The 17514-nt window shown below is 44.5% G+C and overlaps 1 pseudogene across 1 annotated transcript; it reads right to left on the reverse strand.

Annotated features, from left to right (window-relative positions):
* Nucleotides 1-8267: 8267 nt before the first annotated feature.
* Nucleotides 8268-17213, reverse strand: LOC309601775 (ribosome biogenesis protein NSA2 homolog; annotated as a pseudogene). Its single transcript, XR_014230902.1, has 7 exons — nucleotides 17184-17213; nucleotides 15707-15982; nucleotides 15263-15440; nucleotides 13970-14119; nucleotides 13446-13620; nucleotides 12040-12235; nucleotides 8268-8564 (listed from the first exon to the last, which is right to left on the reverse strand). The product of XR_014230902.1 is annotated as a ribosome biogenesis protein NSA2 homolog (transcript).
* Nucleotides 17214-17514: the final 301 nt, after the last annotated feature.

A 17514-nucleotide genomic window follows, 5' to 3' on the forward strand; every position in this document is an offset into this window, starting at 1 on the left:
ACTTCCTGGCCAGAGTTCCAGGTCTGAAAATACCGTTACAGTCATGAAGATGATTAAGGGATTAGAGCATCTGTCCTGCAAGAGGCTGAGAGAGTTGCAGTTGTTCAACCTGGAGATGAGAAGGCTCAGGGGAGATCTTACCCTTGTGTACAAATATCTAGTGGGAGGGTATAAAAAAGATGGAGCAAGCCTCTTCTCAGTGGTGCCCAGTGACAGGACACAAGAAGCAGTGGGCACAAACTGGAATATAGGAAATTCTATTTAAACATAAAACACTTAAAACTGTAAGACTGGTCAAACACTGGATCAGTTTGCCCAGAGAGGTGGTGGAGTCTATCCTTAGAGATATTCAAAACCTGAGTGGACATGGCCCGCAGACACCTACTGTAGTTGACTCTGCTTTAAGTAGGGGGCTTGAACTAGACAATCTCCAGAGGTCCCTTCCAATCTTAACTACTTCGTGATTCTGTAATTACCTGCCTATGTAACGTGCCTGTCCCTGTGGCTTACTGCATGTGTGACCACCTCTAGTCTTAAACTTATATCTATGTTAATGCAAAAAAAAAAAAAAAAAAAAAAAAACCAAAAACAACCCAAAACCTATTCCGATTCTAGCTTCTAAATACCTTAAAGTTTTGTTTGAAAGTTTCCCTTTTACAATGTTGAGGGGGAAGAGGGCCTTCATAAACTGGATTTGACTTGGAATTTGTGTTAAAAGTTCCGTGGCTTGAACTGAAGTATTGTTTAAGAGTAAGAACATAAAACGGTGAGTGTCTATATTTGTAGTGGTAGACTGTGCTAAGTTTGTTTACCACCAAATTCGCAACTAGAAGATTACTGATGCAGTTACTGTTGTGGTTTAACCCCAGTTGGCAACTAAGCACCACAAAGCCGCTCGCTCACCCTCCCAGCCACCCAGTGGGATGGGGGAAGAGAATCGTGGGGGGGGGGGGGGAGTAAAACCCGCAGACTGAGATAAAGACAGTTTCTAAGGACAGGAGAGTAAGAGAAAATTATAATAATAATAAAAGAATATACAAAACAAGTGATGCACAATGCAATTGCTCACCACCTGCTGACTGATACCCAGCCTCTCCCTGAGCAGCGATTGCTGCCCCCTGGCCAACTCCCCCCAGTTTATATACTGAGCATGACGTCATATGGTATGGAATAGCCCTTTGGCCAGTCTGGGTCAGCTGTCGTGGCTGTGCCCCCTCCCAGCTTCTTGTGCACCTGGCAGAGCATGGGAAGCTGAAAAGTTCTTGACCAGTGTGAGGGCCACTTACCAAGAACCAGAAGATCAGTGTGTTATCAATATTATTCTCATCCTAAATCCAAAACACAGCACTATGCCAGCTACTAGGAAGAAAATCAACTCTAGCCCAGCTGAAACCAGGACACTATGCACCCCTTATTCCATACCATATATGTCATGCCCAGGTGCTACCCTTTCCAATACATTCCAGTTAATCACCAGTACCTCTCCTGTCTTTTGATATATACACACAGATATCATTCCCTTAGTCTATGGGCCATCCCTCTAGAACCTTCGTTGAGTTAATTCAGTCCATGACTTTGGGCTCCATCTGTCATAACAGTCTTTCAGGGCAGGAGAGATGGTGTGTGGTGTTGGATTGTTGCATGCTGAAGCCAGTTCTGGTTCCATCACCGCTGCACTTGGCTCTGTTTCCTCAAAGTTCATTCTTCATTAATTTGGGTGATTCTTACTGTAGTAGTGTTGATATGGCATATAGCCACCATAGAAGTGATGACATCCAGTATTATATAGCAACAAACATTATACAGTTCAGTTCATTGGCTATTTTCACCCAAAATCAAATCCCCTTGAGGTACACATCGGACTTCCCCATCCTTCCGCATCATCCACCAGGTGCACCCAGGTCCTTGAGCAAAAGCAATCCCACGAATGGGTTTGCCTCTGCCTGAGGCAGGAGTAACCCAGACTGTCTACCCCAGCATATTTTTTAGGTGCACTACAGGGACTTTATCCCCCTCTACAGTACGTAAAAGTTCTGATTGGGTAGGGCCAGCTCGATTGGCAGATCCCCTACCACTGACTAACCAGGTGGCCTTTGCTAAACGTGTATCCCAATGTCTGAATGTCCCACCACCCATTGCTCTCAGCGTAGTCTTCAACAGCCCATTGTATCGTTTGATTTTCCCGGAGGCTGGTACATGATAGGGGATGTGATATACCCACTCAGTGCCATGCCCTTTGGCCCAGGTGTCTATGAGGCTGTTTTGGAAATGAGTCCCCTTGTCTGACTCAATTCTTTCTGGGGTGCCATGTCGCCAAAGGACTTGCTTTTCAAGGCCCAGGATAGTGTTCCGGGCGGTGGCATGGGGCACGGGATATGTTTCCAGCCATCCGGTGGTTGCTTCCACCATTGTAAGCACATGGTGCTTGCTTTTGGCGGTTTTGTGGGAGTCTGATATAATCAATCTGCCAGGCCTCCCCATATTGATATTTCAACCATCGTCCTCCATACCAGAGAGGCTTGAACTGCTTGGCTTGCTTGATTGCAGCACATGTGTCACATTCATGGATAACCTGTGCAATAGTGTCCATGGTCAAGTCCACCCCTCGATCACGAGCCCATCTATATGTTGCATCTCTTCCTCGATGGCCTCAGGTGTCATGGGCCCACTGAGCTAGAAATAATTCACCCTTCTGTTGCCAGTCCAGGTCCACCTGAGCCACTTGAATCTTAGCAGCCTGATCCACCTGCTGGTTGTTTTGATGTTCTTCAGTGGCCCGACTCTTGGGTACGTGAGCATCTCCGTGACGTACTTTTACAACCAGGTTCTCTGCCCGGGCAGCAATATCTGGCCACAATGCGGCAGCCCAGATGGGTTTGCCTCTGCGCTGCCAGTTGCTCTGCTTCCATTGCCGTAACCACCCCCACAGAGCATTTGCCACCATCCATGAATCAGTATAGAGATAGAGCATTGGCCACTTTTCTCATTCAGCAATATCCAAAGCCAGCTGGATGGCTTTCACCTCTGCAAACTGACTCGATTCACCTGCTCCTTCAGCAGTTTCTGCAACTTGTCGTACAGGATTCCATACAGCAGCCTTCCACCTCAAATGCCTTCCCACAAGACGACAGGACCCATCCGTGAACAGGGCATATTGCTTCTCATTTTCTGGCAGTTTATTATACAGTGGGGCCCCCTCAGCACGCGTCACCTCCCTCTCTGGCGATATTCCAAAATCTTTGCCTTCTGGCCAGTCCATGATCACTTCCAGGATTCCTGGGCGACTGGGGTTTCCTATTCGAGCCTGTTGTGTGATGAGTGCGACCCACTTACTCCATGTAGCATCAGTTGCATGATGTGTAGAGGGGATGCTCCCTTTGAAGATCCAGCCCAGCACCAGCAGTCGGGGTGCCAGGAGGAGCTGTGCTTCAGTACCAATCACTTCCAAAGCAGCTCGAACCCCTTCATAGGCTGCCAATATCTCTTTTTTCAGTTGGAGTATAGCCAGCCTCAGATCCTCTGTATCCCCGACTCCAAAACCTTAAGGGTTGACCTCGAGTCTCCCCTGGTGCTTTCTGCCAGAGGCTCCAGGTGGAGCCATTCTCCCTGGCTGCGGTGTAGAGCACATTTTTTTACATCTCGTCCTGCCCGGACTGGCCCAAGGGCTACTGCATGAACTATATCTCCTGTTTAATTTGTTCAAAGGCTTGTCGTTGCTCAGGGCCCCATTTGAAATCGTTTTTCTTCTGAGTCACTTGATAGAGAGGGCTTACGATCAGACTGTAATTTGGAATATGCATTCTCCAAAAACCCACAACGCCCAAGAAAGCTTGTGTTTCCTTTTTGCTGGTTGGTGGGGACATGGCTGTGATTTTATTGATTACATCCATTGGGATCTGATGACGCCCATCTTGCCATTTTATTCCTAAAAACTGGATCTCCTGTGCAGGTCCCTTGACCTTACTTTGTTTTATGGCAAAGCCAGCCTCCAGAAGGATTTGGACTATTTGCTTCCCTTTCTCAAAAACTTCTGCTGCTGTGTTGCCCCACATGATGATGTCATCAATGTATTGCAGGTGTTCTGGAGCCCCACCCTGTTCCAATGCAGTCTGGATCAGTCCATGGCAAATGGTGGAGCTGTGTTCCCACCCCTGGGGCAGTCAATTCCAGGTGTACTGGACGCCCCTCCAAGTGAAAGCAAACTGTGGCCTGCACTCTGCTGCCAAAGGGACTGAGAAAAACGCATTCGCGATGTCAGTGGTGGCATACCACTTGGCTGCCTTTGACTCCAGTTCATATTGAAGTTCTAGCATGTCCGGCACGGCAGCGCTCAGCGGCGGCGTGACTTCATTCAGGCCCCGATAGTCTACTGTTAGTCTCCACTCTCCATTAGACTTTCGCACTGGCCATATGGCACTGTTAAAGGGTGAGCGAGTCTTTCTGATCACTCCTTGGCTCTCCAGTTGATGAATCAGCTTATGGATGGGAATCAGGGAGTCTTGGTTAGTGCGATATTGCTGCCAGTGCACTGTTGCAATTGGCACCTGTTGTTCTTCGACCCTCAGCAACCCCACAACAGAAGGGTCCTTTGAGAGACCAGGCAGGGTAGACAGCTGTTTAATTTCCTCCATCTCCAAGGCAGCTATGCCAAAAGCCCACCGGTACCCTTTTGGGTCCTTGAAATACCCTCTCCTGAGGTAGTCTATGCCAAGGATGCACGGGGCCTCTGGGTCAGTCACAATGGGTTGCTTCTGCCACTCCTTCCCGGTTAAGCTCACTTCAGCCTCCAATACAGTCAACTGTTGGAATCCCCCTGTCACTCCAGAAATACAGATGGGTTCTGCCCCTTCGTAGCTTGATGGCATGAGGGTACGCTGTGCACTGGTGTCTACTAAAGCCTTCTACTCCTGTGGGGCTGATGTGCCAGGCCATCGAATCCACACAGTCCAGTACACCCGGTTGTCCCTTTCCTCCACCTGGCTGGAGGCAGGGCCCCTCTAGTCCTGGTCCTAGCATTCGTTACTCACTTCTTGTAAATGCGAATCAAAAGGCCCTTTATTAGGATCGGAAGCAAAATCAGCCCTTCTACTCTGTCTGGGTAACTGCTCAATGGAAACTGGAGCAGCAATTTTCCTGGAAGAACCCCCTTTTGTAATTGTTTTTCCTTGTACTCGTGCCTCTAGGGTCGAGGTAGATTTTCCATCCCACTTCCTCATGTCCTCTCCATGGTCACACAGATAAAACCACAGGGTGGCCCGTGGTGTGTATCCACTATATCTTCTCTCTTGAAGAGAGGGATGCTTACTCCTAATGGCTGAGATACTGGTCCGTACAGGTGAGGAGTAGGACATGTCCTCTTTGAGTTGCTGGACCTCACAGGACAGTTTCTCCACAGCTGAGATGCAGGCCCATAGGGAGGAAGAGAGACTTTCTTCGTATTGTCAGAGTTGTCCAGCCATGTCATCCACCATTGGTCCCTCTTCATCTTTCCAGGTCATTATTGCCAAAGAGTTTGCATACAATGATGGTGTGCTCCATACAAACTTCCGCCACGTGGGTCGTGTGCACTGGACTTCATCTGGATCTTTGGGTAACTGCTCGTTGTCCAGGTCACCGTAAATCACCTCCAGCACAGCTAATTCCCTCAGGTACTGGATACCTCTCTCCATGGTGGTCCACTTGCCTGGGTGACATAGAACATCTTCCTTGAAGGGATACCTTTCCTTCACACCTGACAGGAGTCGCCTCCAGAGGCTGAGGGCTTGTGCCCCTTTTCCAATCGCTTTGTCAATGCCCCCTCCCCTAGAAAGGGATCCCAGCTGCTTGGCTTCCCTGCCCTCTAATTCCAGGCTACTGGCCCCATTATCCCAGCATCGGAGCAGCCAGCTGATGATGTGCTCGCCTGGACAACGACTGAAATCTTTCCACATATCTCTCAGCTTACTCAGGGACAGGGATCGGGTGGTTATCATCTCATTTATGGGTTCTGCCTCTTCCTCCTCCTGTTCTCTTGATGGCCCTGGCTCATCATCAGCCCTTACTAAACAAGCTGATTTCCTTGTATATTTTTTCTTCTCTATAGGGGTGACTGATACTGGCACAGGTTGGTTCTCTGGTTCAGCCGCAGTGCCTGTCGTGGGGGCTGGCGCAGCCACAGTGCCTGTTGCAGGGGTTGGTACAGCCGCAGGGGCTGGCATTTTGTCATCAGATCCAGAGACCTTCTCTTCCCCTTGCGGGTTCTGAATAGTGTTTAATAGGGCTCGGTAGGCATGGGCCAGGCCCCAGCACGTTGCAGTGATCTGTGTCTCTCTGGAGTTGCCAGGGTGACAACATACTTTTTCCAAATACTTTACTAGTTTTTCAGGATTCTGCACTTGTTCAGGGGTGAAGTTCCAAAACACTGGAGGGGCCCACTGTCCTAGGCATTTGCCCATGCTCTCCCACACACCCTGCCACTCGTAACTATCCAGCCTTGGGGCAGATCTCTGGATGATATTCTTAAACTGCTTATTAACCCTAGACAAAACTGAAACAACATTCCCAAGAACTATCAATGGATATATCTTAACTACCCAAGGATGCTCAAGATAATGAAAAGTTGTTGTAATGAAGGAGGAAACATCATAGAAGAAGGCAGCGAAGGTGCCATTCTGTATTTCCTCCATAAAAAACCTCTCAGAGGAAGAGGTTTAATTGCTAATTGTCTCCATGAGGTGGTACCCAAAGTACAGTAATGGCTTCACTACAGAACCCAAATAACCAGATTAAGCTCAAGGTCAGTGTTTTAATAACAAATCTCCCAGGCAAAACATCACTAATCACTGCAGAGCACAGCAAACTGCAACACCCAGCACCAATCTTTAACATGTACTGCAAAAACAAGTGCATGGTGCAAATCAGGTAGACTAATACCGAGAACAGATGAATCAATATTATGATCAGCAACTGTTAACAGATACAAATTCCTTAATACACTCTGGTTAATCTGTTATTATCTCAAACCCTTCGTGCCCCACGTTGGGTGCCAAAAAGGACTGTTGTGGTTTAACCCCAGCCAGCAACTAAGCACCACACAGCTGCTCGCTCACCCCCCCCTCCCCAGTGGGATGGGGGAGAGAATTGGAAGGGTGAAAGTCAGAAAACTCGTGGGGTGAGATAAGAACAGTTTAATAATTGAAGTAAAATGAAATAGAATAGTAGTAATAGTAATAATAATACAGTAATAATATACAAAGCAAGTGATACACTATGCAATTGCTCACCACCTGCCGACCGATGCCCAGCCCGTCCCTGAGCAGCGATCGCTGCCCCCCGGCCAACTCTCCCCAGTTTATATACTGAGCATGACGTCATATAGTATGGAATAGCCCTTTGGCCAGTCTGGGTCAGCTGTCCTGGCTATGCCCCCTCCCAGCTTGTTGTGCACCTGGCAGAGCATGGGAAGCTGAAAAGTCCTTGACTAGTGTAAGCCCTACTTAGCAACAACTAAAACATCAGGGTGTTATCAACATTATTGTCATACTAAATCCAAAACACAGCACTATACCAGCTACTAGGAAGAAAATTAACTCTATCCCAGCTGAAACAAGGACAATTATACAGCATCGCTGAAAGCTTCCAGTTTAGAAGCAGCTTTTGTTTCTTGCATTTTGAGGATGTAAGCTAAATATACATTGATCAGTTGATGCTTGTGACTTTAGTTTTTCTTGAATGTTTCTTAAAGCAACCAAGATAGCTACAGCTACTTGTAGCTATCAGAGTTGTCATGCCATTCTCAAATTTCACATCATAAAACCCCTGCAACTTTATAAACTTAAACTTCTGAAACTTCTTCTCTTGCATGGAACCTCAGTGCTACACCCTACAGCCCTTATTCTTTCCATTAATGCAGTCATAGAGGCAAAGGGGAGAAAGAAAGGAGGTAACAGAAAAAAAAAGTAATAGCTGCCCTTCTAGTTACCTTTCCCACTGCACCCCCATGCTGCTGATATGATCTCAAGCCTGTGCTTCTGTAGGGGCAAGTACCAAACTGAGTGTTTAATTTCTGATATAAGCCTGCAGTAAGATTATAGCTGCATTCTTCCAACTCTACTGCTTTCCCAGAAGCAGAATACAAGTTAATATGTTCCTCTGTACCTTTAGCTATTACAGTAGGCCATCATGGGAGATAGTGGCTGTATTTCCCATCACTAGGAATGTGAGCTGTTTAAGTATTTATACAATATATCTACTGTAAAAACACCAAGAAGGTTTAGATCAAATCCATATCACATTAATAAAACATGAAAATTGAATCACTTTATTTGGACAGTGCTCAGCTGAGCAAACATAATAAATATAAAAATCTAAGAAGTTGTTTCTGGCACATTTAAGTTCCTCACCAGCTTGTGGGGTCAATGTTCTTGAATGGTTGAAGGTTCCAGAGATCTTGCAAACTTGTTGAAACTGCACTGATTTTGCAGGAGCCCATGCCCAATGCTTAGTAACAAACACAACTTAGACAAGTAGAACTGCATTAATACAGCCATCATTTTCTGGACTGTTTGTTACTTGTGCATATTTCCCTAAAGAGAAAAGAGAATTAAATGTCTACAAATCTTGAAGTAGTTTATAATAATAAATTAGAATTTTCTATGTTTGCAAGTTCAATCCACAAGTCGCTTTACAAGTGTAGGAAATTCCTGTTCCAAAACTGAAATGCATTTTGAAATTGTCGTGGTTTAACCCCAGCCAGCAACTAAGCACCACACAGCCGCTCGCTCACTCCCCCCCGGTGGGATGGGGGAGAGAATCGGAAGAGTAAAAGTGAGAAAACTCATGGGTTGAGATAAAGACAGTTTAATAGGTAAAGCAAAAGCCGCGCGCACAAGCAAAGCAAAGCAAGGAATTCATTCGCTACTTCCCAGCGGCAGGCAGGTGTTCAGCCATCCCCAGGAAAGCAGGGCTCCATCACGCGTAACGGTTACTTGGGAAGACAAACGCCATCACTCCGAACGTCCCCCCCTTCCTTCTTCTTCCCCCAGCTTATATACTGAGCATGATGTCATATGGTATGGAATAGCCCTTTGGCCAGTCTGGGTCAGCTGTCCTAGCTATGCTCCCTCCCAGCTTCTTATGCACCTGGCAGAGCACAAGAAGCTAAAAAGTCCTTGACTAGTGTAAACTCTACTCAGCAAGAACCAAAACATCAGTGTCTTATCAACATTATTCTCATCCTAAATCCAAAACACAGCACTCTACCAGCTACTAAGAAGAAAATTAACTCTATCCCAGCTGAAACCAGGACAGTATCCACCCCTTATTCCATACCATTTACGTCATGCTCAGGTCCCACATTATCCAATACATCCTCATTAACCACCACCCCACTTATTCTATGGACCACTCCTGTAAAATGTCTGTAAAATGTCCATAAACATCCACAAATGTCCACATAATGTCCATTGGGTTCATTTAGTCCGTGACTGGGCTCCATCGGTGATGGTGATCACTCAGGACAGGAGAGGTGGTGTGTTGCGTGGAGTTATTGGGCACCAAAGCCAGCTCAGGTCGGGTTACTGCTGCACTTGCACTGCTTCTTGTAAGGCTTCTCCTCCATTTGTTCAGGTGGTTCCTGCTATGGTAATTCCTATAACATGCAACTCAGATCATGGGTTACAACAATTTAAAGGTATTTCCATTACAATCTCCACCCCTGGCCCCTTTGGACCAGACCATTGGGTTTAACACTGCAATGGACTCCTCCCCTTGCCCCTGCTTCAGCTTGGACTTATCCACAGACTGTAGTCCCTTAGGGGTTTACCTGCTCCAAGCGGAGCCTTGTCTATGAGCCACAGTCTCTCCAGGGGTATACCTGCTGTGGCATGGATTTATCCACAGCCACAGTCACTTAGAGGTGCACCTGTTCCCACATGACCTTCTCCATGGGCCACAATGCTTTCAGAGATATACCTGCTCCAGCGTGGCCTTGCCCGCAGCCACAGTCTCTTCAGAAGTAAACTTGCTCCACCATGGCCTTACCCGCAGCCACAGTCTCTTCAGAAGTAAACTTGCTCCACCATGGCCTTACCCATGGCCACACGCTTTGAGGTGCTCCAGCATGACCTCATGCACAGCCACTGATGCTTCAAGGTGTACCTGCTGCAGCACGGACTTATCCACAGCCACAGATGCTTCGAGGTGTACCCTCTCCAGCGTGGACTTATCCTTGGGCCACAATCCCTTCAAGAAGTATACCTGCTGTGGCACAGACATAACCATGGCCACAGACTCTTCGAGACATACCTGCTCTGGTATGGGCTTATCCACGTCCACAGGCGCTTTGGGGTGTCCTGCTCCCACATGGACTCATCCACAGGTCACAGTCCCTTTGACTCGAGTTCACACTGGAGTTCCAGCCTGTCCAGTACAGCAGTGCAGAAACAGCAGCGATGCCCTGGCCATCTGCCAGCCCAGGGCATGGCCATTGTTGTTATCAAAATGTTCCCAGGCACAGCACAGTAAGATGATAAGCAGTTCAGCAAGTAGCAAAAGCAAAAAGCAGCCACTAACGAGCACTATACTCTAATATACAGTAAGGCAAGCAAGCCCCATGGCAAGTACAGAAGCCTGCTGATTAATACCTAAACAGCAGTAACAGCTATAAATTCAGTCTAGCACATTCCAATTAAATCTGTCATTATCTCGAACCCTTCGAGCCCCACGTTGGGCGCCAAAAAGGACTGTCGTGGTTTAACCCCAGCCAGCAACTAAGCACCACACAGCCGCTCGCTCACTCCCCCCCGGTGGGATGGGGGAGAGAATCGGAAGAGTAAAAGTGAGAAAACTCATGGGTTGAGATAAAGACAGTTTAATAGGTAAAGCAAAAGCCGCGCGCACAAGCAAAGCAAAGCAAGGAATTCATTCGCTACTTCCCAGCGGCAGGCAGGTGTTCAGCCATCCCCAGGAAAGCAGGGCTCCATCACGCGTAACGGTTACTTGGGAAGACAAACGCCATCACTCCGAACGTCCCCCCCTTCCTTCTTCTTCCCCCAGCTTATATACTGAGCATGATGTCATATGGTATGGAATAGCCCTTTGGCCAGTCTGGGTCAGCTGTCCTAGCTATGCTCCCTCCCAGCTTCTTATGCACCTGGCAGAGCACAAGAAGCTAAAAAGTCCTTGACTAGTGTAAACTCTACTCAGCAAGAACCAAAACATCAGTGTCTTATCAACATTATTCTCATCCTAAATCCAAAACACAGCACTCTACCAGCTACTAAGAAGAAAATTAACTCTATCCCAGCTGAAACCAGGACAGAAATCTAAATGTACTTGCTGCTGAGCTGCCAACTTAGGTTCTGAAAATATTTTATTCAGGCTGTTTTTATAAATGTATCATTTAGAGTTATGGGTACATTAAAAAAAAAAAAATCATAGAATCATTGAATCATAGAATAGTTTGGGTTGGAAGGGACCTTTAAAGGTCATCTAGTCCAACCCCCCTGCAACAAGCAGGAACACCTTCAACTAGATCAGGTTGCTCAGAGCCCCGTCCAACCTGACCTTGAATGTTTCCAGGGATGGGGCATCTACAGCCTCTCTGGGCAACCTGTTCCAGTGTTTCACCATCCTCATCGTGAAAAATTTCTTCCTTATATCTAGTCATAGGTTCTGCTATAGTTCAAGTCAACCTCACTGTTAAAAAAAAGTCTGTCTCATCCTATGAAGATACTTCTATACAGAACTTCCACTGAAAACATAATACGATTGTTCATAGTTCACAGGTCTTTATAGACTTGTAACACTGCTTAATGCGAGACATAGGCAAGCAAGTTAAGTCTTTTTCTGAACTTCACCTAATTTGACATTGGAAGTGTGAACTGAAAGCCTAAGATTAAAACTTAAAACTTGCATTTATAGAGCTGCCTAGGAGTTGCTTCTGCTACAGCCCAAACCTAACATTTAACAATGGATCAATTACGACAATTTATACATCAGACAATGAAGACTTAAAACTTTTTGAAGTAGTTCTGCAGTAGAGCTAGTTTAACTACTTACCCCAGATAACTTTGCCCCCTTCTGTCACAAGGCCAAGCTCACTCACGTTCACCTTGATGATGGTACCTTTGGTAATTACACCCAATGTTGTATACAAAGGAGAAGGAGGATTTTTTTTTTACACCAAGGACAGGTAGGCAAAAAGTAGCTTTAAGTTCAGGATGTGTCACATGTGCCTTCTTGAAATGTAAGCCTTGTCGCATAAGGAGTGTTAGAATGAGTTAATATTTATTTTAAGCTTAACACTTTTAGCATTGTGTCCTCAGCTTTATATGTTTTAAGAGACTGGGAAGAATGAAACAACCTAGAATACAGAATGCTATCTGCCTACTACAGAATACCAGATTTGTTTAAAAACCTGATTAATGACAAGATAAAGCTTTCTATGTATATTTTCAGGATGCCAATTTTAATAGTAGTACAAGAAGAATACTAGTAGTAGTAGTACAAGAAGAATAGTACAATAGTACAAGAAGAATAGTAGTACAAGAAGAATACTTGCTACCTCCAATGGCTTTCTGAAGAAATTAGGAGTTTATGATAAAGCTACCAGTGCTACTGGTTTTTAAGACTAGACATTTTTCCTTTATTCTTGTAAAACTGAAAAACCTCTCACATACTGTAAAATATTAAACACTTATAACACTTTCTATCTAGTGACCTGTGATTTGTAAAGGGGACTTTACCACTAAGTACCATAACCTTTTCTGTGTCAATAAAAATCTATCCAAGGCTTCTGTGTAAAAGATGACTGTCAAAATGGTAACAAGGTACGATCCAATGGGCAACCTGTATAGTGATTCTGTTGATTCCTGTGAGGAAACAGGAACAAGTATTTATAGAAAAACTACACTATCTTAGTGAATCTAATTTTTCCTCCTGTGCACTGCCAGGCAGCTAGAGCCCACACACTGTTCCTGCAGCTGTATAAGAAAAGGCCAGGCTGGAGGCATAGCATTTCCCTTGCATACAGTCACCTCTGTGCTTCAAGCTTACTAACAAGCCACAAGGAAGGAGTTCTGGAGTCCCAGAACAGAGTTGGCTTCTGCAGCTGACAGAATCACAGCAGCCTGAAAAAGACAGAAGCCTCCAATTTTAAAAGTTATTCAAAGTGCCTCTGCTAAAGACCTTCCCATGCTAATTTGACAGCTCGTAGCTTTAACTTACTGGCATCATCTGAGTTATGGGAGTAAGAATTGAGATATTTCAATGCAGATTGTGACTGCAGGGGCATCTCCCCACCCTCAGGCTATTCTAAGTTTAGATTTCTGCAAGGAAACTAATAAGAATGTTCTACATCAGTAGTAATCAAGTGCATTATCATAGAAGAAAGTTTCCTTACCACAGGAACTCAAAGCAGTAAGTCAAAAGAATTATTACATAAACGTTCTTTAAGTCTCAAGAACTTGGTCGAATGAATCGTTCATATTTAGGAGGCTTCCTAGTAAAGCCATCTCCAATAAAACAAACTTTTGTAACCGTTCTCTTCCAGGCCTTTTTTCTCTTTCCTGTACTAATCACTTTTAAAACTTCTGTTTCTCCTTGTGCATGGGCCTTTGGCACAGGAACCTCCCATTTCCCCTGGAGGGGGAGGTGGGGGATAAGAAAAAGTCAATAGTCTTACATGCAGCACTGCTACATGAAAGGGGGCAACCAAAGCATAAAATAAAATTTCCCTAAAGAGCAGTGATAGACCATACTTTTTATACAACTCATAGCTACTTATTTTAACTAGCATTTAAAGTTATGAAAGATCAAGATATTGCATATGCTTACTTTGTCCTAGATTGAACAATGATTCAAGGTTTCAGGTTTTGTACAATATCAATATTTAGACTTTGCTTGTAGGCTGTAAGTCACCTGAGCATCAGCAACACAAAGTAGTCATTGTCACAAGTAATAGTAAGTATCTGAATTTTATTACAGTTACTTACAGCTTTTTCTTTTCTGTTTGATCATGTTAGAAAGAACTTCAGCCCGGGACTGGCCCTCTCTGTCCAGCAGGTATGCTGGTACAGCTCCTTTAGGTGTTTTTTCATCATTCTTTTCCTTTGTATTTCTCTTTTCATGCATTTTAATGCTGCAAGGAAAGAAAAACAGTACCTTTTTTTTTTTTTAAAAACCCACTCAGTATTAAGAGTAGAAAAAAAAGCACATTTTTAGATACGATATCCTTTTAACTTAGGTTGTGCCTGCTCAAAATTTTATTTTAAAAGAGATATTTGTAAACAAGTACATATTTATACTTAAGGAATAATCCTAAATATTTTTCAAGGTAAACAAGTAATTTCACTTAATATAACAATTGACAGACTATACAATGCATAAAAGCTCATCAATTCATGTCAAGATAGGCACACAAGACATTCATCTTACTAAGGAATTTCTGAATGGCTTAAAACAAGCAGCCTAACTCTCAAAGCCAAGCATTTTGAGAGATAGTAGCCTTCCTCTCTGAAAAAAATAACATACTACTACTCTTCTGAGATTTGATGGCAATGCTTACAAATCTGAGGAATGTGTGTGTATATGTGTAAAAGGGGTCATGTTTCATTAATTTGGGGGGGGGGGGGGGAGACGGACAAACTAGTTAACAAACCCAATACCTTTACAAGTAGCAGAGAAAAACAACTGTCTACTCTTGGAAAACAACAAAAACAACAGGGTGGATAAATATTAAGTTCATTAGCAATAAACAAATATTGTTAATAGCTTTGATTTCAAGTTCTAAACAACAGATAAAATTCTCAGAAAAATGCTTTTGTTTATCTGTGCTCGATATTGTAATTTATCCTGGAAGACAATCCTCATGTTCTGCTCAAACACTGTGTGTGTTCTGTACTTTTTCCATTAACATAGTTTAAAAAACGCCTGCTGCTTCTTACTACACTAATACAGCTGTCACTGTAAAAGCTCTAAGTAAATGCATTCATATTTTTTGTCATAATTACATCAATTATCTCTACTGCTAATTAACACTTATCTTAAGGAATGCTTTTAGGAACAGAATCGTTAACTGCTAATGGTAAACATCCGTTAAGAGAGGAAGTCAGAAGTGTCTTCATTGTGGCAAAACCCAATTTCTACTACAAATTGAGCACTATTTAAAAGTATAATGTATGACTCAAGTAATAAGTAGCTCTTTGTAAATATATTAACGTCTAATTTCATCCTTCAAATGTCAGGATGACTGGACAGCATCAGAGATGAGGCAGGTACTCACGTCGTCTTCAGCTGAATCTTCTCAGCATGTTGCTGCTTGTGGTAGAGCTTGGCCTTCAGCCCGATCATCTTCTTGGCCTTCCCGGACCGCTCGTGAGCCTCGCGGCCTTCCTTCTTCTCCTCTCGTGATAGTCCAGGCGGTACCCATAGCACTTAAGGCGCAGCTCGATGTACTCGTTCTGCTGTTGTGTGCACAAGGAAGCGTGGTAAGCGAGTAACGGCGGCCGAGGATCGGGCGGCCGGGGCCGGCACTGCCCCATCACCAAGGCCCCGCGCCGTTGGGACACACCGCGGGAGTCCGAGCAGGCCGCGACGCGACAGCGGCACCCTTAGTACAGGGCAACAGGGCCAGCTCAGCTGCCTTCACCCCTCCCCCACCCCGTCGCCCCCATCCCGGCCCCCACCATGGCAACAGTCCCGCAGTTCCTCCTCACACTCCACTGACCCAGCAGCCTCCTCCGCAGCGAAAAGGGCAGGTCGGCTGAGAAGCGGCCCCAGCTGGAAACGCTCCCTCTTGGTGCTTTAGTTCCTCCTGGCTTCGTGTCCGACTTGGTGGGGCCGGGAAGAGGGAAAAACAGAACGGGAGAGGCCGGGACGGCGCTTTTTGCCGCCTGGATCTGTCAGGTCGGGACGGGAAGATGGAACCCGGGGCAGTTAGGTGGTGGGGCCAGTGGGGAAGGAGTGCGCCTTCCGGCGGCGCATAGTACTGCGACTGTCCCGGCTGGGCCCGGGCTCGTCACAGTTCCTGGGCGCCGTTCTGCTCCGTAAGCCGAGGTTTGGCCTTTTTAAAGTTCATCTAGAGGCAGAAGATAATGTAGGGGCCAGCTGAGTAACGTGTACGTGGTTCGTAACACATTAGGCAGGGGAATGTCAGTTTGCGAGGCACCGGTTGTGTAACTGGGGAACGGCCGCCTGGGCTGCTCGTGGAGTTCGCTGAGGTGGACTTATAATCGATAGCATGAAAGCACTACTTCTTTTTCTGTTTTCCTCTTTAGCGAACTATAGCGGTGACTGTAGAAAACGGATATTTGGCTTATAAGATGAGGTGATGGAAGTGAGCCGTATGCAAGTTTCCTTTATCGTGAAACTCTACCATGAAGTATAAAATTACTAGAGCTGTATATTGCTGGCTCCTTTAAGCAGCAATCAGCTAGGAATATTTTTGAAGCTTCTGCACTTGGGCATTGTGTCGCAGTGGGTTTGGCGATGCTTAAAAGCTCGTAGTATTTAATATTTTCTTTTATTTCTGTTCCAAAAACATACTTTTCCCTGACCCACCTCTTTTAAGAATAGAAAAGCTATTTATGCTTTACTGATTGGTAATCAGGACTCTAGAGCTTATTTGAGCATGAGTGTGAACTCTGATGTTAATTTTTCTGCTTTACTGGTTGTAAATTTCTTTGAGAAATATATTTAGTGTTTTGTGGGCATACAGTTATGCTGCATTTTTAAGGCTTAATAACATTATTTTTACAGATCTGACACTGATTTAACCTGTAAAGCAGTAAACTGAAAAACAGTAATGTGATCTAACTTGAAAAACAATTAAGTTTCATGATTGATTTATGTGGAAGTAGTATAGTTACCTGCTTTCTGTCATAAACATTTTGTACAATGTTTACTTATCTTGGCAGGGAACAGCTTTAGAGACAGGAGCCAGAATGTTGAGAATTATGAGGAAATTTTCAGTGAACACATTGAGGTTATCAAGTTTGTGCAATGAGGTAAAATTTTTCCCAAATTTTGGTACTTTATCTGTGAGCAAAAGAAATACTCGGGTTACTCCGAGTAAACATTTTTTTTTCTTTAGTTTAAAAATTTGTATCCAAACAGAATGCATAATTTCATGTTGGAATTGGGCTTCACGTAAGTCAGAACATGGAAGTTGGGTTTGTAATTTTTCTGTAAACTTTTTTAGTTACCTGTGATTTTGATTGCCTAACATCTTTCATTGTTAAATTTATATTATTTACATGACTATTTAGATGCATTTAAAATATTGTGGTTACTGACAACTTGTTTTGATGCTATCATAGATTTTTACTGGACTTCCCAAGTAATATTGGGATTGGACTTGGTTTAAACCTCAGTGCTACCATCGTCATGCTTCTGCTTCCAAATAGCTGGTATTTTGAGCTTATATAATTATCTAACAACAGTATCAGTTCCTGCAGATATTTTTTGAGTTTATTTTTCTGTAACTGGCAAAAATATACTTACAAAGTAATTATTTATAATGAAAACTTTTCTTAT

This window comes from Platalea leucorodia, assembly GCF_965183815.1.
Source record: "Platalea leucorodia genome assembly, chromosome: W".
In the NCBI taxonomy this organism is placed as follows: domain Eukaryota; kingdom Metazoa; phylum Chordata; class Aves; order Pelecaniformes; family Threskiornithidae; genus Platalea; species Platalea leucorodia.